This window comes from Ambystoma mexicanum, chromosome 2p (assembly GCF_040938575.1).
Source record: "Ambystoma mexicanum isolate Mex_15411 chromosome 2p, UKY_AmexF1_1, whole genome shotgun sequence".
In the NCBI taxonomy this organism is placed as follows: Eukaryota; Metazoa; Chordata; class Amphibia; order Caudata; family Ambystomatidae; genus Ambystoma; species Ambystoma mexicanum.
The window spans coordinates 968,132,235-968,153,335 of record NC_090923.1 but is presented as its reverse complement, the minus strand read 5'-3'; the positions used below and the strand labels follow the sequence as shown (position 1 = coordinate 968,153,335).

The following is a 21,101-nucleotide window of genomic DNA, read 5'->3' as shown; positions in this document are numbered from 1 at the left end:
GTTACCTACCTAGGATTTGTCCTATCTTCCCTGGGCATTTCCATGGACCCCAAAAAGATATCCGCAGTTGTGGATTGGCCTGTTCCTACGGGAATAAAGGACATACAGAGGTTTTTGGGGTTCGCCAATTTCTATCGTAAATTTATTCCTTCCTTCTCAGAAATCATACTCCCCTTGACTAGACTTCTCAAGAAAGGGGTGTCATTTGTCTGGAATGATTCAGCTCAAGAGGCCTTTGACAGTTTGAAGCAAATGTTTACCTCCTCCACAGTTTTGATCAACCCTGACCAATCCATTCAATTCATTGTTGAGACAGACGCTTCCCAGAATGCATTGGGAGCTGTGTTGTTACAGGCATCAGAACAAGGTGAAGAAAGACCAGTGGCATACTTATCCAAGACATTTAATCCTGCTGAGATAAATTATTCTGTACTCGAGAAGGAACTGATGGCTATCAAACGCGCCTTTGAGGAATGGAGACATTTGCTGTTGGGCTCACCCTTTCCTGTCTTGGTGCGTACTGATCATCAAAATCTCAAGGTTCTCCAAAATGCTTATACCACTAATAGCAGACAAGCACGTTGGGCTTATTTCTTCTTACCCTTTCGGATAGAATTTGTTTACTGGCCTGGCAGACAGAATCTAAGAGCAGATGCTTTATCCCGTAAAGATTCTCCAACTTCATCGTTTAGCCCAGAAAAGATGTTTCCCAATGCTCGATTTATTGCTGTACTCACTGACTTCCTGCAAGAGGTACGAACTGCCACCACTCTTAATAAAACTCTTTGTGAAGACCTGGCATCTACTTATCTTCTCTCCAAGGAAAAGGAATACTACTTTCATGGTACTCAAGTGTTGATTCCCGTTCCTTCTTTACAACTGGAGGTGTTAAAGATTTGCCATGACTCACGAGCTGCAGGATATAGGGGTGTATATCCCACATTGGAACTTATCCAACGGCATTTCTGGTGGCCTTCCATGAGATCGGATGTCCGGGATTATGTAGCCGCCTGTAACATCTGTGCTCTTGCTAAGTCCCCTCGTTCACCACCATTAGGGTTATTAGCTAGAATGCCCATACCAGACCGACCTTGGCAAATCATTTCCACTGATTTCATTTCTGACTTACCACCATCATCGAATATGACTACCATCATGGTAACTATCGATTATTTCACCAAGTTGGCACACTTTACCCCTCTGCGAAGATTACCAAATGCTCCTTCCATGGCCAACATTTTTCTCTCTGAAGTGTTTTCTCGCCATGGTCTACCGGATACCATAGTGTCGGACAGAGGTCCTCAGTACACCTCCCTCTTTTGGCAGCAGATCTGTCGCATTCTGGGGATCAAACGTGCCCTCTCTTCTGGATATCATCCGCAGACGAACGGGCAAACTGAGCGCTTGAACCAAACCCTCGAGGGATACCTACGGTGCTTTATTTCTGCAGCGCAAGATAATTGGGTGGAACTGCTTCCTTTAGCAGAATTTGCATACAACAATTCTTGGCATTCTGCTCTCCAGTCCACTCCTTTCTTCTGTACTTATGGTTATCACCCTTCCTTTGCTCCGAGTGTTTCTCACTCTGATTCCAACTGTCCGGGGGTGGATTCTCTGATTGCAGATATCCATGAGGGGCAGAGACTGGCCAAGCAGTCGTTACAGAAAGCTCAGGATCGAGCAAAGAAGTATGCTGATCGTCATCGTAGAGAATTTAAGGAACTGACCATCGGGGATTCGGTCTGGCTTTCTTCCAGATTTCTTCCTCGTCATTTGGTCCCATCTAAGCTATCTCCCAGATATTTCGGTCCTTTTCTGGTTCTCTCCAAAATTGGAGCGGCTGCTGTCCGACTTGCCTTACCTGCTTCCTGGTCTCGGATTCACCCGGTTTTCCATCTGTCTCAGATTAAGCCAGTGGTGCGGGATCGTTTTCATCGCAATCATGATTCCCTACCTCCTCCGATTCTCACTGACAGTGGTCCTGAATTTGAAGTAGCTGCAATTTGTGATTCACGATACCATCGTGGTCGATTGCAGTTTCTAATTGACTGGAAAGGTTATTCTCCTGCAGAAAGAACGTGGGAGCCAGCTTCTGGTGTTCATGCACAACGACTTGTGCGGCGTTTTTTCCTGCTTCATCCGGGCAAACCAGGGGCGCCCTCCCGGAGGAGAGGGCATACTGTTACACATCGCGGCAAGTGGTCGTTATGGGCACGGACCCGCTTGTGCGGCGCCCTGATTCCCCGCATCTCCAAGATGGAAGCTAGAGTATCTTTCCGACCCGCTGGCAGCGGTCTAGTAGTTGCACGCTCTCTTGACGTGCGGCCGACCGGTCACGTGATCCTTTATCCGGAACCGAAGCGACCAGTGCTTCGCGTCGCTTCTGTCTTTGACGCTCCGTGAGTTCGTTTCTGTATCCTTCCTTTTCATGCACACATTTCTCTCTACCATTAGCGATTCCTACTTACCCTGTTGCTTTCTCTCATCAGATCCTCTGCATTCGCTGGTTTCTTTTTCAACCGGCTTCGCCAACCCATCTTGTTTGTCTTCTATTCTGGCCAGACCCACATCTGAGTAAGTACCCTTTCTCTAGGATTCCCTTTGAGATTGCCCAGATTCTCATCTACTATTATCCTTCCAGGCTTCCCCGAAGCTGTCCTTTGCAGTCAGATTCCAGATCCAAACTTTCCATTAGTCCTATTCGGGTGAGAGAGATCTCTTTGAAGCTCTTTTCTTTTCCATTCTACAGACCCTCCTTTAACCTGATTCCTATCTCTTTACCTCTCGTTCCTGCAGACAAAGTGTCTGGTGTGATTCCCGGGGGTTCCTGCCGTAGACGTCCATCTTTCATCGTATCCTGATCTGCACGAGCTGGGATTCGTCCAGGGTTTTCTTCCCATTGAGGGTTTCCCTGGGAGTCCTGCCCGCTCTCCTGGGTTGCTTTACCCTGGGTAGAGTGGCCAGGGCTGTCTCTGGGAAATTTTCACAGCTGCATTATCTTTCCAGTTGGAGTCATCGATTGCCAAGGTGAGCTGTTTTAAAGCTTTCACTATATTTGGTTCTGCAGCTTACTCATACTTACACGAGTTCCCTGACAGAGTTAACAGTATACAGTGAAGCCACTCTTCTTGGCAATTTAAGCCCTGATCATGACTATGGGTATGGTACATCCACCACTGCTCTCGTTGCGCCAGTCTGGATGCGATATTAAAGGCACCTACACCCGATACTTTTTCCAAAATTGTCCATAGAAGGTCATTGCAGCTATGATTGTTATCAAGAAAATGCGTCACTAGAGGGGCTGTGAGAGTTTTAGTTCGTATTTTGGATTTGTGTTCTCCAATTCTCAATTTAATGGGTCTCGAAGTTTTCCCAATATATGTTTTGTGACATGGACAGAATATAACGTAAATAACGTTTTTAGTATTGCATGTAGTATGTTGTTTCAAATGCCAAATTTTGCCATTAATGGTAACAGAAGAGCAGGCAGAGGTGTGTGGACATTGACTACAAGAGCCACAAGGAAAATGGCCTCTAACGGGAGTAGCTCCCCATAAGCTAGTCAGGGTATTCTGTTTGGGGGCAATGGATGCTCGATCTGCCCTAGTCAGCCAATTCTTTAGATTTTTGCCTTTTTTAAAGGCATAAAGAGGACATTGAAGATCCGGGATGTTCATTTGGAGTAGATGCCAATGTTTAGAAATTATTTTCTTAATGCTATGATGATGGGTATTAAAAGTCATAGCACACACTATTCGATCCATATTGATGTTCTCACGGTTAGGTTTAGTTAACAATATTTCCCGATGTTGGTATTTGGCCCTTTTGCGGGATTTACGCAATAAATGAGAAGGATATCCTCGAGAATCTAGCCTATCTTGAATGATGTTGGCCTGTGTAGTATAATCCTCCATCCTCGAACAATTTCTCCTGGCCCTCAAAAATTGGCCATAAGGTATGCTTTCACGCAAAGACTGTGGGTGAAAGCTATCGAACCTAAGGATCGTGTTACGGTCCGTAGCTTTACGGTAAAGATCTACAATACTGTGACCCCCTCCATCTTTAACTAAAAGATCTAAAAAAGGTAAAGATGAGTTACTGACGGACATGGTAAATTTTAAGTTAGTATTCACTGTATTTATCCATGTATGGAACTCAGAATGGTTACCTTTTGAAGTGTCCCATACAATAATGATATCGTCAATGTAGCGTTTGTAAAGCCTAATGGCAGATCTAAACGGGTTGGTATCAGTAAGGATAAAAAGCTTTTCAAAATGCCACATAAAAAGGGTGCCGCAATTAGGGGCAAAAGATGCCCCCATAGCCGCCCCCTTGATTTGAAGATAGTAATTAGATTTAAAGCGAAAATAATTTTTCGATAAAGCTATATACAATAGTTGTATTAGGAGGTCACTTGAGATTAGATGGCTTCCCGGCATGAGATCCAGAAATTCCTTAATGATAGGAAGGGATTCCTTCTGTGGTATATTAGAATAAAGCGATTCAACGTCCAAAGTTAGAATGATGTCTGTATTGGAGTCGAAAGGTAAACCCTCCAACTGAATAATTGCATCTGTAGTATCAGCAAGATAAGTATCTGTAGAAGCTGCTAATGGTTTCAGTAAAAAATCCAGAAATTGACCTATTGGTTGTAACACTGAACTACAGAGGGATACTATCGGGCGTCCTGGTGGATTTACTAAATCTTTGTGGATTTTAGGTAAAATGTAAATCAACTGAGTTCTGGTGCCCTTAGCCGTCAGAAATGCAAACTCTTTATCATTTAATGCCCCTTCGTCCCTAGCACGCAGGGCAACTTCTAGGATCTCCTTCCTTATGTTTTCAGTGGGATCCCCTCCCAATTTGCAATAAAATGTTTCATTATTGAGTTGGTGCATAATTTCCTCGTCGTATTGGTCAGAGTCTAAAACAACCACGCCACCCCCTTTATTAGCCTGTTTTATAACAATAGTCGGATCCTGTTTGAGTTTTTGTAGACTACGCCATTCTTGTTTAGTGAAGTTGAAACAAGGTTCCTGTTTCAATTCATCTGAATCTTTATAAATAGAATTGAAGTCCCTGAGTACAACTTTTTCAAAAATGGCAATTTCGTCTGAAACCATGTGGAGAGTAGGAGTAAACGAGGACTTGCATTTAAAAGGAGTATGCAAGTCCTCATCTCTGTCAACAGAGTCCTTGTCACCGAAGAAATATCTTAGCCGTATTTTTCTGAATAAACTACGTAATTCAATCTCGACTTCCATTTTGGAAGGATTTTTTCTGGGGACAAATGAGAGTCCCTTCTCCAGCACTGCAATTTCTATCTCACTCAAAGATCTTTTAGAGATATTGTAGACCATGGGGGGGTTAACTACCTTCGGTATGCTCGTCTCCGGGTTTCGAAGTAATTTGGTATTGGGGGGGCCCCTTGGTCTGGGGCGGAAAAGGAAGATTCGGGGGAGGGAAAGCCATAATGGACCCTTGTTGGCCGAAATTGAGTTGCTGTGGAGCAAAATTAGGTTGAAGACCAAAATTAGGTTGAGGACCATAATTTTGGTAATGCCGATAGGGTCTCCCTCTGCCTCGGTTATGTCCCCTATTTCGATTACGGCCTCGATGGCCCCTAAAGTTATTGCCAGGTTGAGTACCACTACCATCTGATGAAGTATCAGAGAATGTAACTCTTTTGGATGGTAAAAAGGGTCCGAATTGTTGCATGTTAGGATCCCGCCAATGACTGGGTCCAAGGTAGGATGGGGAGAGATAAGGGTAGGCCATTTCTTTAGAAAACACTTGGATATCTTTTCTAAGCTTGTCCATTTTTTTTATTAGTAGTAATTTCAACAAACTCTTGAGTATGTTTTGCGATGAGTTCAAGTTTCTCTTTGATATCAATAATAGTAGTGTCTAAAGCAAAGGCTGCTTCTGCTTTGTCAATTTCCTCTCCTATAATGTAACTTTTTTTGAGAGCCTTGTTTATGGTCAACAGCATCCAATCACGGCTGCATTTGGTCGCTACCCCAGAAAAGAGTGTTTTATATTCTTCATCTTCAATAAAGAGGCAGGGCTCATTCCGTACACAAGTCCTTGGGGAATTGTTCTTTTTTAAATATTCAATCAGTAAATGACTATGCATTTCCGTTCTGAATTTTTTCTTTTTGAGTTTCAGAATACTATCACTCGTGACCGTAGAGCCATCACTTAGAGTAGTTGCGTCTTCAATGTAGTCAAAAAAAGACGGAACATTAATAGCTTCAGCTAGTTGTTCCTTGCTGAAGGACACTACATCTGCTGCCGCCATTGTAAAAAGATCAAATAAGAAAAAAAGAATGCCGCCTCAAAGTGACGTCCCAAATCAAAACTCAGTGACAAAAAGGTAAAGTCTCAAGGTCTATATAACCCATGCAGCCAGCCGCTGCACTGAAAGTAGAGCAATTGAGATGGGTATCCCCTAAACCGTGGACCTGGGGAACTATGTAAATAGCAAATAAGAGAAATGGGGTCACACGGATAAATACAAAAATGCAAAACTTTCAAAAAATAATGTATCTATCTAAAAGACTATCTAATCAGGCACTGCTAACTGTAATGTATATAGCCACTATGTATCTACAATAGTTAGATCACAAAAGTCAGTCCAACAAGGTTATCAGAAAAAGTGCTAAGTACCTTGTCAAAAAAAGTGCTAAGTGCCTACTACGAGTGTCACATTAATGTATCAGCCACAATACCGAATAGATGTAGAGATGTCGAGCAAACAGACTCGATAAGATTCAAAAGTAATCACAAATGTAAAATTGTGAAAATATATTATGGTATACAGTGAAGCCACTTATCCACTTAAGGGATGCTGTATCTATCCTCTTATGCGCCCTCCCCGGCGGTCTCTGAATAGAAAAATACTGATTTCCCTTAACACAGTAGGACGTTCTGGGGCAATTGGTGATTTCGGGATTCTTTCCTCTTTTTCCATATGGGCACTCTGTATTGTGACATGTGGGCGTTTTTTTAGGACTTGTTCTCCCTATCCCCCCGGAACGGGGATTTGGGTTCCCACTGTCCAGCTCCCATAATTACAACATTGAATCCAGGGTTTAGCTGAATCCAGGGTTTAGCTGAATACTTGTGGTTGGTACATTTTGTCTACCCCTTCTGGCGAGTGGACACACACTAATCCCTTCATCTGTTGTCCAATCTTTATTTGTCTACAACATTTGTTGTTTATTTTCCTTTAGAGAGAACTCTTGTGGTTATTCTTATGACTATTTGGACTACGTTTCCCATGAGACGTTCGTGTATATACCTTCCATGTGATCACAACATGATCAAAGGCTATCCGATTGTCTGCTTGCTTTATGGATGCCATTTTTGTGTAGGAGGTTAGTATGGAGTTTACGGACCCTGCTCTTGTGCGCCCTTTGTCAATTTACTCATTGCATTTAGGTGGGAATTAAGGGGACTATGGTTTCAAGTCCTTTTTTCCTGTTTTTGTCTCCATAGATAATTCACAACTGGCTATTACCAGTATGATTGTGGGCTACGCGAATGAAGTAACCTCTTTCTGCGCCCCCCTGGGACTCTGCAAGGTGAATTTGTTTTACCTGCATTTGTTAGTCCTTATCAATTGAACTCTAATGGGTGATGGATATATGTTGAGCCATGGGCAGGCCCAGTCAAGTTTTAATTTTTTTTTTTAACATCAAGCTTTGTTTATGTTTTCTTTGTTTTGTTTGAATCAGTGCTCCACCAGAGGCACAGACCTTCAAGCAGGATTGAAGCATAATGTACCATCTAGTATATGACCGTTTGGTGTACTGCTGTGTATAGTTCTTTTTGACATTGTTACAGGCCTTTTGAAGAAATAATATCATGCAATTATTGTGCCCTGATGAAGATGGCTATCAGCTCTTTTGTTCTTTTTTTTGTCTTAGATAAGATTGATTGTTTGACCGTCGAAACTACTGTTAGGAGAATGTCGCATGAATGTGACACTCGCAGTAGGCACTTAGCACTTTTTTTGCCAAGGTACTTAGCACTTTTTCTGATAACCTTGTTGCACTGACATTTGTGGCCTAACTATTGTAGATACATAGTGGCTATATACATTATAGTTAGCAGTGCCTGATTAGATAGTCTTTTAGATAGATACATTATTTTTTCTAGCATATTTTTGATATATATTATGTATTTGTATGCATTTTAGAAAATGTTATAGTGTGGATGAAATAAAATGATTTTACTGTGTTATTTGTATTAATTGAATAAAATATGTAAATTTGACTTCTGACCTGTCCATGTCCCTCATTGCCCGTTCACCCTACTGAGTCTTTGATTGTTTTGAATTTTTGTATTCATCCGTGTGACCCCATTTCTCTTACAACCTCCAATTGCCACTTCCAAACGTACAGGATTTAGGCCACTTTCTTCCAAGCAGTGTTTCTCTCAATGTTTCTTCACCTCTCTGCCTCTCACTGGCCATTTGTCTTCTCAATCTTCTCTGCCTTTCCCCCGAGATCCAGGGAGCAGAATGCAACACATCTGCCCCCGATGAGATTGTCTTAGCTGTAACCGTTCCTTAACAGCCCCTTTTATGCACCGTTGATCGGGGAGGTTTGCCTGAGCTGTCATGCGATAGGAAATTTCGCTTTCTTATTTGAATACGGGTTTGTGATTCATAATCTAATTTCATTGCTCATATTATTATTGGCCTTGGTCCGTGGGGTGCAGCACCATCGTGGATTTAGTTCTGGTGATGAGAACGACTGCAGTGTCCTGTGGTCTCTTTCTCCAGTAGGTGGCTGGTCGACAGAGTGTGCGAGTGCACGCAGGTGTTCAGACTGGCACATGGAACTTCAGGTAAGACTGAAGCGTTCTTCTCTCGGTGTCTGTGAATCCACGGGTTCACACTCAGAGTCCTTACCCTACAGCACACAGAATATTCCTTTCCAGGAGACACTATGGCCTCTGCCAATGCACGCTGGTAAAGTGAGTCTTTAGGATTGCTAAGACCTTAGGCTTCTGGTAATGGGAGTACTCCAAAGTCAGGGTGTGAAGGTATTACTCTATGAATGATTTCCTTAGTCTATGCGAGGACAGAAAGCCAGTGGCCTCCCTCCTAAACCATCCTCTTGTGGGCACCACAGGTAGCTGACCAGCCCATTCACTGTTGCTTGCTCCCCCCTCATATTACGATGAGGAATTCAGGCAACTCACTGCAAGAGCCAGCCAGATAGCTTTCAATTCCATAATGTTCATATATCTTGTTTCTCTTCCTGAAAAGAACAAAGGTCATGTATATCTGCAGATGACGCAAGGTGGCACCCCACACTGACAGATGTATCCACTGATCACATAGGGGAACTGCCACAGAAAAATTGAAAGTCAGACAATCGGAGAACGACCACCTTCATCGCTAAGGAAATTAGGATCTGACTGAGACTGTGAATCTGGTTTTGAATGCTGAGAAAATTGCAACTTATTTTTCTCATACTTTGGTGATTGGTGCAATATATAATCATCATAACATATGCAATCTGTTATCGAGAACGAGCGGTGCACACAAAGACATGAGACCCAGTAGCTTCTGGCTCATGGGAGCTAGTAGTGCAAGACTGTACTGAAATGGGGCAAAATATTACCTATGGTGACCAGCCATTCCTCTGTTGCGGGTTTCTTTTCCAATCTAAGTTTCCCATACATAGCCTATGAAGGAGAGGCATTTGGTTACTTTGAGGATATACTTTCTCCACCTAATTGAAAGGCCCAGGGAGAAGGCCAATGAAAGGCCCAGGGAGAAGGCCAAGTTCAAGACCCTCTCCATGGCTGGGGGTCGTGGCCCAAGGAGACCGCCTTCACTAACCAATCATCAAGGTAACAGGTGCACGTAGATGCCCCGTTTCTGGAGAATGGCAGCTAGTGCTCTCATGACCTTCAAGAAGCTCTTGCGAGCCGTTGTGAGCCTACAAGAATGGACCATGTTCTGGAGATGCAGAGCCCCAGCAAAATCCATGCCAAATGGGGATATGAAGTTATGCACCCTGTAAGTCCACAGCGCATATAGAGTGCAATCCTGCAGGAAGGAAAGAATATGGATAGGCATGACCATCTTTAATTATTCGAGGGGAGTGGACAAATACATAAATGGGAAAGGTCAAGTATCGGCCTGCATCGGGCCTTACCCTTCTCAATCCAGAAGAGCTTGGAATAGAATCCCATGCCTTACTGAGAGTTGAGAACGCTCTCTACAGACCTGAGGTCAAGGAGCTTATCAATCCTGGACTCTAACCAAGGAAGAGAGGTGAAGGGAGGGGAGAAATGATGGAGAGGGGGAGCGAAAAAGGAGAAATTAATGGGAGAGGCATCCTGCATTCCCTGAAGATATCCCAGTGAGTCCAGGAATGGCAGGGGATTTGCTTCCAGTGCAGGTCCATACTCGTACAACTGTTGGACGAGTATGGAGGAAAGGAGGCAGAGTATGTGCGATATGTAAGACCTTTGCCAACAGGCCATAATCCCCTCTATTTAGAATTAACACGATCAATGAAGCTGTTCTACGGGAGTCCCTTCAGGAGGGTCTACAGTTCACCATGTCTTACCAGAACAGAAATATCTATTTGCATATCAATCTGGTCACATCCATAAGGAAAAACAACCAATGGAGTGCTAAGCAATTCCACATGGCTTTGTTGGGCATTGTCAGTGAGGTGTGGCTGTGGTGCAGTGTCTCTCTAGGCACAGAAAGGAGTACATATATAGACTATACTTAACAATTTAGGAAGAAATGCAAATCATTTGAACGTTTGCATAAACTGTTCTATTTCTGGCACTTGGCTGTCCAATCTACACTGTCTTATTTATGTGTGTGTATGTTATGCCATATTTTCCAAACACTAAAATAGGTAGTAGACCTAAATAAATGACTCGGGCAAATAAACAGTCATCTGTAATTTGTCACAAAATAAGCACGGTTCTTAAAGCTTTACATTATGTTACACTTGGCCATAAACATGTTATACATCTTACCGTAGATACATCTTCAGCCAAAGCAGTATTTACAGGCAACTGAAATAACAGTCACAAGTCTATCGAACCAAACTTAACAGAAGAAAATAATGCAAATGTAAAGTAAGTGAAATAATTCTTGTTTTCCTTAGCTCTAACATAAGCTTCCCATATTTTTAATCCCAATTTTTTAGCTAGGTTGTGGGTTAATTTGATTACACATCCATCCTAAAATAACAATATAGCACATATAAAACCATCAACATTGCAGGCAGCGTACTGTCTATGGATAAGTTTTCATCATCAATACAAATTGGAAAATAACTAAAGGCATCAAGGCATGTTGATGAAATTGGTACCTGTAGTTTTATTTCTCCATCTCAAGTATACATGCATGATCATAGACGCACATGAGTGAGATCTTACAACACATTTCTTTAGCAAATGTTTTTAATTTTAACAAAGAATATATAGGTCAATCTTTTACCAACTATAGTTCTTATTTATTAACCAGACTAAAAGAAAGAAAAGCATTGCCAATGTCAATAGTTTTGGCCTTTGCGGTTCTTTGAATTTTGTATTTATAGGCACTTAGGTGCAAAGAGGAGAGTGTAAAGTTTGAAAGGAGCATGTGATAAGGGGTGTAGGTGTGCAATAGAACGAGAAGGGGAATCTATTGATGGAGGATGCCATCGATGATGAGCAAGAGAAAATATGAGCGGGAAAGGGCAAGAGTGAGTGGGTGAGAAATAAAGTGAGAGGAAGGATGAGAGGGGATAGGGAGAGAGGGTAGGATCAGGTGGGGTGGGTGGTGAGGGTAAAGAGAGAGGTGGTAGGGTTTTGTAGAGAAAGAGGGGGTAGGGTGGGTGGCAGAAGAAAAGGAGGTAGGGTGGGTGAGGAAAGAGGGAGAAGGGTGTGGCGGGTGGATGGGGTAGCGAGATGGGGCTAGGGTTAGAGAGAGTGGCTGTAGGGTGGGTGGGGGTAGGGTGGGTATAGAAAGGGGGTAGAGAGTAGGGTAAGAGAGAGTAGGGATAGAGAGTGTCGGGGGAGTGTGGGTGGGGTAAAGAGAGTGAGGATAGGGTGGGTATTGAGAGATTGGGGGCTGGGAGGATGGCGCTACAGAGAGTGGGTGGGTGCGGCAAGAGAGTGGGATGTAGGGAGTGTGGGGGTAGGAGGAGTGGGGGTGGGGTAGGGTGGGTGGTTTGTAGAGAGTGTAGGTGTGTGTATCACCTGTGCAGAACGCCTATATGTGATTGCCTCATTGGCAGACTGAAAAAGTGAGGCAATGAAGGATGGAAAAAGAAATGCAAAAGCGAGTGCACAAAAGTTTTCTTGAAAGTGTATTCGGTAAATAGTGTTAGTTCGGCACATATATTCTGTTTTGGGAAATATAGTCAGCCCCCTTTGATATGGTTGGACCCCCATCCAATCAGGGTCCCCAATCAAAGAGGAGGTCAAAACCCAAATTCCATGCGGTGGTTTCAATGGCAGGATTGCCTACCCATTGGCCAGACCATAAAGCCTTATTTGGAATGCAGACCCATGTCGGAGTACTCCATTTGTTCCATAAAGGTGGTCATTCAGTTCTAACTTTTATGTGCACATCCATTTAAATGGTAGTATGCATAGTCTTATAAATTTTAATGGGGAAACCTAAAGTGGGTGTACTGTACAAGAATGTAAAGGTGACGTGCTGAAAAGCCACTGACTTGAAGAACATCTGAAAACAGACCAGGGACAATTTATAAATCCTATTTCTGCATATTTTTGGAAGATTAGAATGTAAACGAAGGAATGGCAACTGGTGATAGAAGTGTACACTACCTCTCTATAGGAGCATGTTTCCGTACTATTTCCTCCTGATACAGTGAGCAGGGAGTGCTGTTGAGCAGCCCAGAAAATGGCTGCTTAGACCGTGAGCTCCGTGATTGCCTGCCCTTATCCGCAAATATCGGCGCACATCCACAGTGTTCCCGGCCATCACCTCGCAAGCTGACTGCCGGCGCCCTCCTCTCCACGCACCTGTAATCCTGGGCAAAATCGGCATCTGGAACCCGAGTTGCGACCCCCTGATGCTTTGCCCATTGTGCGGCCTGCTCCGCGTGGTCTCGCGGGGGAGACTGGTCACTGCCCTGCCTACGGTCTCTGTGAGCGGCTGTCCGCCAGAACGCACTGCCCTGGTCCCCTGTCCCAGTGGGACCCGCGTGGCACACCCTGGATCGGTGCCCCGGCCGGGGCCGCCTGCCTGCTTCTCCGCGCCTGCCGGAGCGGTGCTGGATGAGCCCTCCGCCCCGAAGACATCCTGCAGCTCGCAGTGCCCCGGTGTGTGTGGGGCTGTCCCGTGCTGCCTTCCTTCTGCCTTCACCGCCGGGGCCCGCCGATCCGGCGGACAGTGACGCCTCGCGGGGTGAGCTGGAGCCTTCCCGAGGCCCCCTCTACACACGCCGTCCTTGAGGCTCGCCCAGTGGACTTGACAGGCTACTTACCTTGGTCCCTGCCACCGTGGGAGCATGTGGCCGGCGCCTGTGCGCTGCACTGCTGCGGGGGCCGCACTGCTACCTCGTGGCCCGCGGCGCCCCATCACTCCTCGGGACTGCGGCTGTGGGGGTCGAGGAGCCGGAGCTGGGGAGCCGCAGTGCGGGCGGATGCCCTTCTCTACCACGCTGGACGCTACGAGTGACACGGGCACAGCCACCCTAATGGCTGAGAGGCGGGTGTTGGGGACCTCCTCATAAATTGTTGCTAGTATCTCCTCAACTGTGCCCCTATGCCCTAATAGCCCTGCAGCCACTCCATACCGTTCTCTTCACCAGGCAAGAAGCGATTTATTAACTGCTGATCCTTTAAGGGGCCGCCTGCAGGCTGTGGCGACCATCCCGGGCTGCGAGGCGGGGGCCTGTGCGGTCGCGCCAAGCTCCTAATCCCTCACTGAGGCAGACTCTGGGCCCTGGGGGGCTGGCCCCCACCCGGCTATCTGCAGTGCCAGACATTGTTCCAGCACTCGTGGCTCCCCATTGGGACTATACCATCTGAGGGACACCCGGTCAAACGGGTGGCAGCGCCGGGGTTGCCCATACTCCTCCCCTGCTGGCTCCCACCTGCACCACCACCGCCTGAGCTTAAGCCACTGTTTTACCCGCAACACAACATTGGAACATCTACTCCTTTCTGTGGAAGGTGCACAATTAGCGCACCAACCTCATTCTCTCACCAAGACGCAGGTGTACTTCCACAGTGCTACGTGCTTCACTGTCACCGAGGCCTCAATATACCCGCTGGGCTCCACCCGCATGCCTGCGTTACTGCAACACCTGGAAACCTACTAGCGGCAAACACGTCACATCCACCTATATTGTCATGTCTAGCAGATCCCGGGGCTCCAGCAAGACAGGGGCCATGGATAAGTTCACTAAAGCAACCCCTAAATCCGACTAAGGCCACGCACCTTCTAATCAGGAGGACTCCGCCTCGCCTGCCCTGGCACCTGACCTTGCGGCGATAGTTGAATCCATGATGAAGAACTTTGCTTCTTTTCATGAAAAACTTGATGATATCAGTGCTAATGTGGTGTCGCTCAAATCCCAACTAGACCACGCTGGCACTAGAATCACGGAGGCGGAAACACGAATAAGTACCAATGAAGACAACATACACACCCTCCAGGACACTGTCACCAACCTTAGCCGAGACATGAAAGCGGTGAAGGCCAAATGCGATGACCTGGAATCGAGATCCCGTAGGAACAACGTACGCATAATCAGAGTTCCTGAAAATTCCCTCAAGGGCCGCATGGAATTGGCGGTGGAAGATCTGCTGAAGGAGCTGCTCGACAATCCCGCTCTCTTCCCCTACTTCACGGTGGAGCGTGCCCACAGAGCCCTATCATCGCGGCCCGCACCTGGAGACTTCCCCATGCCTATCATTGCTAAAATACTCCTGATACAGTGAGCAGCACTGAACTGGGTAACAGCAACGACTGTCATTAACTACGTTATGAAATTGAAAGACTATGGTCATATTCCGCCAAAGAGATCCGTGTAAAAAGCTGCAGTAGCTGCCGAACACTGCAAAATGGCAAATTTCCGGTTTGTGCAAGGGGGGGCCTGCAATCACCAATTATCACTCTGCCCCTCCCTCTGTCCTCACGAACCTCCCTGGCACAGGGCCAGCAGCTGTTTTACAACTCCGTTTTCACAGAACAGGTTTCCTCACCCACTGCTTATTAACTCCTTTAACAGCAAAAATAGCGAAACAAGGCCACCGTGAGGATACTGTTTATTTCCTAAACATGGTTTCTTAAACAATGACTTCGATTTTCAACAATTCAAGACTTACCTGTGTCGCAACACCATACCCAAACACAGCAGTGAAGGCAGCTGTGTGCTTGGTCGTCTCAAAAGGGTTTCTATGTAAATGCACACAATACACGACTCCACGCTTAGGTAAGACTATTTTGTTAGCTAACTGAACACATCTGCCTTAAGTCAGTGCTTTAGTGAATACACTAAATGTGCATGTGCACTGTAGCACTAAATTCTGGTAAAGTTGCCAGATGACTGCAGGTCACTGGTGGTCTTATCTTCCAGTGCCAGGGTCGGTTTTGGCAAAACAGTGACTTTGGACGTTGGTCCAACCTATTCAGATTAAGTGAATCGGGGCATTAACTCCCAGAATAGAATGGGTGGTTTGGTTTCTCTGAAGTCCCTCCTGTGATATGGGGTCGTCATCCAGTATCCAAACGTACGCGTAAATAACAAAATGCAGGTACTTACCGTCTCCCAGGTGCCTCAAGCCAGTGTTCTTTTTGTATTTCAACCCGGGCCTCAAGGAGACGAGATTGTCCCTTGTAGGAATCTGCAGTAAGGTGCTCGTGCTCTCTGTAGAAAGAACACCCACTAACAAATGCTCTACAATTGGCTGTGTCAATCTATTGACAGGACTGCATGCATGCATTAGGTGTCTAAAAACCAACTGTCCAAACGCTCATCCAATTCAACCCCAGGTGGAATATTTGCTTCAAAAAAACAACCAAGTGCCCCATTGTCGAGGGAGAGCAGCACCGAGGGCTAGTTGGGTCTGGCCATGAAACTTGTTCCTACACACGCCTTTCTCTTCTTTCTGCGGTTCAGAGGGCAGTGGTATTTGCGGGCACAGTCGCGGTTGGAATGACAAGTGAGTCACAGCTCAGTGTATTCTGAGCCCGCAGAAATGGCGTTTCTGCCTCCAAGCTTGCTCGCCGGGGAGAGGGTACTCCTCCAAACGCAAGCATTTGTGTACAGTGGCACTGGCGCACTGCTATCAGCTGTTCCCCTCTGAGCCACAGAAAGGGCATCTGCAAATGCCACACCCAAAATCAGCCTTAAGGGTGGGGGAAACATCCTCACAAGCCTAAGAGTGTATATAAAGCGTAGAGCACAGGGACACCTAACACTGATATTAGCTACACATTGCAGTCTGCGAGGAAAAACAGCGTCACTACATAGGTGGCACAACCAGGGTCAGCTTGTTGAGGTGGGAGGCGGGGGGACGGGTAAGCGTTTCTCCAAGATCACAACAAGTGCACGTGTTCCTCTGACACAACGCACTGCCTACTGTATTTGCTATACGAAGTTCGCAGACAGACAAATGTCCTGACTTAACCTTGTCAGGGAAGAATGCACTTAAAACAACACATGCGTGTCTATGTAGAGACGGTAAAATCTGCCGAGCAACACCGATGTCCTTGTTGCTCTCCCACCAGCTCTGTCAGTCGATCTCTGGTGCTGCTGGTGATGTCTGTGGGGATGCCACATAACCCCTCCTCAAATACGTCTCTGCCGCTGAGAGTTTCCATGCTTCTGAACCCCATATGTACTGCTTTGAATAAAGGCATCAATATGAGAAAAAGGGACATCCTTATGGAAAACGGTTGAGTGTTCCAGAAGCCCACTGAGAAAAATGCTGCCCTGGGTAAACACTCACAGACTGGAGTGCCACCCATATCATACTGACATCACTCACTGCACAGCCAATAAGGTGCTGCAGTGCTTACATCAAAAACACTGAACCACACTCCACAAATCACTATATGAACATTTTGACAGGCATTTTAAACCAAAACATAACTATTACATTTACTTGTTTATTTTCAATACAAAATACATTAAAATGTGTAACATAACTTCAAAGCTGGAGTGAATATTTTTAAAAGCATCAATAAAGTGAAATACATTTTTCTTAACATTAAAATATGGCAGCCGCCATTTTGGTAGAAAAAATGGCTGATAACTCGCCACACAATACAAATTCAGCCAAAGTGTTCAAAAAGAGGTGTGGTTGGAGGGGAAAATGGGTGGGAATGGGAGGAAAATCCTATAGATTTCACTTAGCATTGGGCGTTAAATGGGTGGTACAAAAAGCCAAATTACATGAATCCTTCCTCATATAACATCTGCATTGAAAAGCATTACAAACCTACATTCAAAGCCCTGTGAGAAACCTGAGGGTATTCCCCCGAGTAGACCTCGAGAATCTCTTATTCAGGTGGCCAGGGAAGGGCTGGTGCTCTCAGATCAAAACCCTGGGGGTCGACGGGGGAAGGAGGATCACCTGGGTAGGGGAGCCTGGGGTAATGCTCTGGGAATTGCCCCAGGTGAGACGCAGTATTGTACCGGGGAAGAAGGAGAGGACGACGATATACCTGAGGCCTTTATAGGCTATAATACATTTACCCACCTTCATACCGTTGAATCTCTTATCCAAATCTACCATCCCCTCCATATGTACAAAAAATCCCCTAGGATCCTACACTCTGTTGCATTCGGAAACCATCTCTCTCAGAATCCCTGCTTTCCTTTTCCCTATCCGAATACTCCAAATCATTCTTCTTCACGTCCCTCTGGTTATTCTGTCCCGAACACCCAGTATACGGTATTGACAACACACTACCATTTCCACAATCCCCCCTGCTCAGATCACAATAAAAACTCTGGTCATTCTTGTTCATTCCACCACCCCTGCAAACACCCTAGTAAGAGAACTATACTCATGTGTAACACCTTTTCTCCATCCTACACCGTAGGATACTCAAGAACTCTACGGCCCCCCGTTTCTAACCTGAACACTTTTTTACCTTGTAACAGTGAACGGACTGATATGAAATCTACCTGACATGTCCCAACCCAAGCGCCAGGCAGAGTCAGGCAATTAACCCGAATCACACACACCTGACGGCCCTTTATTTTCCCCACAGGGATAAAAGGGGGAGCCAGAATGCACAGTACGAGCAAGGCAGACCGCATGACGAGAAAGCTATCCAGGCCTGGCAGTTCAAGAGGAGGAGAAAGGCAGCAAATATCTAGAGCCTGACAAGGAGAGACGCGACCTTGCCCTCTTTGACCCAGACCCACGAAACCTCTGCAGAGGGAATCGTAAGACCGAGGACAATAGCCCAAGTGTGCTGCAACAGATGTCAACGGTACACAGAGTGTGCCGACGCTGGAGCGAGGGAGACTCCTGCTACCGTGGTACTGGCCTTGACTCCAGTTACGAGGAAAGCCAAGCGGTTCATCACAGCCAGTAAGTCGAGGGGAGAGCCGATAAGAGACAGGCTTTAGTGAATGAAGTTGCAAGTTGAACAAAGTTCAAAGAACTGTAAAAATGTTAAGGGAAGACCAGCTCCAGAGGGAACCGGCACCACGTGGGTGCTAACTCGAGAGACTCTGGTCGATCCCGTCTCAGTGAAACTACAGATACCAGAAGGCCATAGGAGAGCCGCCAAATTAGGTCAAAGTGGTCATACAGGAGGTCAAGCAAAATCCTCGTACAGTCGAAAGCCTTTGACCTAAGAACTGTAAAGAAAGCAAGAGAAGTGAATCCTGCAAACATTGACAGTGTATGTGAATGTAAAGTTGCAAGAGTGAACCCGGAAGAGGGATGCTGACAAAGAGGGGGCAACGTGTAAAATCACAAGAAACAGTGTGCTGACAAAGGTGAACCCGACCTAGGGATGTCCACTTTCTGTTTAAAAAGACATTAAGTGAAAAAACAAGCCATAGTTAAACCGGCAGAGGGAGGCTGAAAGTAAAGAGGGGTTGGTGCCCAGAAGAGGGGGACCCAGGGGTGAAGCCATCACCCAATGGGGATCCGAGCACGAACGAGGGAGATCCAGGGGTGAAGCTGTCACCCAAAGTCGAGAAGCCGGTGGAGGGAGGCTGAAGATTTGAGAATGGTCTGCACCCAGAAGAGGGGCACCAAGAAGTGAACACCTATTACCCGAATACAGGGAAGAAACCCTTGTGAAAGAGCTTTTTATTTTGAGACTTTGGAAGCTATCAGGCCCTTAGCACCTGGAGGCAAAACCACTGAAGACCTTGATACTGATAGGAACTGTTTTTGAAGATCCGAGCCCGAACGAGGGAGATCCAGGGGTGAAGCCATCACCCAAAGAAAACGTGAAAGGGAACGTTGTGCTTGTTTTATTGAATACGTAAGGAATTTTGAAGGCTAGAGACTTTCAAAAGAAACAAGAATTGGCCATCGACGGCCCTGATAGCTCAACTGGAATTGTCGTCTCGTGCTGGCGAAGCTCGAGAGTGTACTGTTCTCCAAGATCCCACTTTACCCCGTGCTCAAAACATGAGGAAGGGAGACCGAAGATACTGCATCCTGACATATTATTTGGGAACACTTCTTTTTTTTCCTTGATAACTATCCCCACACTTTTTGTATTAGTTGTAAGGTTTGGCAATAGGTTTCTTAGTATAGGCCCTTTTTATTTGACACAACGCCACTAGGACTGCCTTATTTTCATTTGATGGACGACGCTTACTCCCATCTTAGATTTAGGTTTCGATTAGGCATTTTTCCAGCTTGCATACAGTTTAATAAGCACCCTTGAACTGTGATCACTTGTGTCTGTCTTTACTGTTGCCACCATGAGTTCCTTGCAGCCGCTATTTCAAGCTCTTATGTTGAAACTCTTACTTTAATGAAAATAGTTTAGGCTTTAAAGCTAGCACTTTCAGCGCCACCTAATAGCCAAAGCTAAAAAGGTGGAGAGATAATGGTTGAATAATATACTGCAGGTATCATCTATGGCTTATGTTAATCGTCCTTACAACTAGTAATTTATCATGTATGTGAATTCTGGTGTTCCATCTTGTGCACTATATATTTTATTGAAAAAACTGTGTATTGGCTCTTCAGATGGCAGCATTACTGAAAGTGTTGAGTTATCACTTGCATGGGATGAATACAAATTATAGAGCCGTTATGTTGCCCCTGAAGTGTCCTCTTTGTTTTACAATGTGATAAGACATCACAAGTTACAAATCTAACATTTAAACATTTTGAAATCAACATTCTCTACCAAATTGGACGTTTGAACATTCATCATTAGCGAAATTATAGTATCTACAGAAAATAGTCTATGAGTTAATACTGTAATTAAAAGTACACTTTGAGTCAATATTACTGAAAGAGATATGGGGAAAAGGGCAAATCACATAGTAAAATTACAGTACTTTATAAATAATGATTTGTCCTATATTGTTTTGTGTATGAGGTGTTTGACTCTTTAATAAATATGAACTGTGTAAAGTCAAAGAGCATGGGGATCATTAGGAGTTTGCCGGTATCCCACCAGTAATTCCGGTGGGATACCGGCAAACTGACCCTACTGTTTTTGGCAGAAACAACAGTAAATCCCCATTCCATGGAGTCCGATGGGGGTTGCAACAATTACTGGCACCAGTAATTGCCGGTGCCGATAATTGCAGTATTGTTTTGCAAGTGGGGGCCTGATTTACCGGCAGCTCAGGACGGGAGGTAAATCAGTGTCTGTGAGGTTGAAACGCAGGCTTATACCAGATAAAACAGCTGCGTTTCCAAGCTCCCTGATTTGCTGGTAACTTGGCCCAGGGTGCTAATGTATAATATATGCAGAACTCTTTCTTTTCTTTCAAATTCTCTAATGCAAACTTGCCCGTGTGGTACCCCTTCATTTCTAACAGGCCTGTCCTGACATGGCTTTCTGTTCTAGCTTACTGTCAGGTTCTCCGAAGGGAGTGCTCCCCCACCTCTTCTTGATTGGGGCTACAATCTTTGAGCACTCATGGCTC

The 21,101-nt window shown here is 45.4% G+C and overlaps 1 protein-coding gene across 2 annotated transcripts in view; it reads left to right on the top strand.

Annotated features, from left to right (window-relative positions):
* TOP6BL (TOP6B like initiator of meiotic double strand breaks) overlaps positions 1–21,101 on the top strand; it is a 1,011,792-nt gene that overhangs the window by 574,704 nt on the left and 415,987 nt on the right. The gene's annotated exons all lie outside the window — the stretch shown is intronic.